The sequence below is a fragment of the Coptis chinensis genome, chromosome 3 (assembly GCF_015680905.1).
Source record: "Coptis chinensis isolate HL-2020 chromosome 3, ASM1568090v1, whole genome shotgun sequence".
In the NCBI taxonomy this organism is placed as follows: Eukaryota; Viridiplantae; Streptophyta; class Magnoliopsida; order Ranunculales; family Ranunculaceae; genus Coptis; species Coptis chinensis.
The window spans coordinates 26138720-26139752 of record NC_141458.1 but is presented as its reverse complement, the minus strand read 5'-3'; the positions used below and the strand labels follow the sequence as shown (position 1 = coordinate 26139752).

The following is a 1033-nucleotide window of genomic DNA, read 5'->3' as shown; positions in this document are numbered from 1 at the left end:
ATGCTCGGGGCCAAATGTAAACTACATGGATTTGAATTTACATTCATGACGGGATTGGCTTTTGTTGTACGTAAATGGCCTCTACCTTTTTGTGAGGGATTCAATTAGAGTTTTAAGCTCGGGATCTGATTTAACCTCAAACATACTTGGTAGCCTTAATCGCCAAGAAGAACTAGCGAGCGGAGTAATCGTCACTACCCCAATTATTATTACGCTTTAGTATGATCTTCCAAAAATTTATATGCCTCCGAGGCTCCTTTACTTAAGAAACTACCCCATTCATTATGTCTAGGACTTCTTTATAGTGGTGTAGAAGTCCTTTGAAAAGGCAACCGAACTAACGTGTCTTTCGCTAAGTTATGATGTGGACACTCTATAAGGAGATCGGTGAAACGATTCCAAGCCTCTGAAAATGTTTCATGAGGATTTTGTCGAAAAGAAATGAATCTTGTAAAGCATCTCATCCGTTTTAGGGGTGGGTAAAATGTTCCATAAACAGTTGAACAAGTTTAGCCCACGAGTCCACGAGATTAGGCGTTTGGGCGCTTAACCAAGACGCCACCTTATCGGCTAAGGTGAAAGGGAATACCCTTAATTTAATTTGTTCCGCACTCAACCGTAGGATGGTGGAATGTTGTTAGGACTTGTTCAATCCTACGATGTAGCCGATAAGGTTTTTCATGGTCTAATCCATGAAAAACGGGTAACAAATTAAAATATTTGGAGGGATTCGAAATCCCTGGTCTGCTAGAACGATGCAAGATTTGGGGCTATCGCCAAGGCTTTGTAGAAGTCGAGAGAGGAGTCTCTTTTCTTCACCATTATATCGTGGTGTATGTGAAATAGTAGCTAGAGGTGTAGTGTGTGGTATACTAGATAGACTTGATTGTTGATGTTGTTGTGTATTTACGCTCGGTGTTTTGTTCGCCGCACCTTAACCTCATACAAGGCTAAGACCAACTTAGCTAAACGCGTTAACACTCCAAACAATTCGATATACTAGTATAAACCTCTAACAGAGATCGCGAAGTGT

The 1033-nt window shown here is 40.9% G+C and overlaps 1 non-coding gene across 1 annotated transcript; it reads left to right on the top strand.

Moving 5' to 3' along the window:
* Window positions 1–354: 354 nt before the first annotated feature.
* LOC147508881 (small nucleolar RNA R71) lies at window positions 355–459 on the top strand. Its single transcript, XR_015219617.1, has one exon. It is a non-coding gene; the product is annotated as a small nucleolar RNA R71 (small nucleolar RNA).
* The last annotated feature ends 574 nt before the right edge of the window (window positions 460–1033 follow it).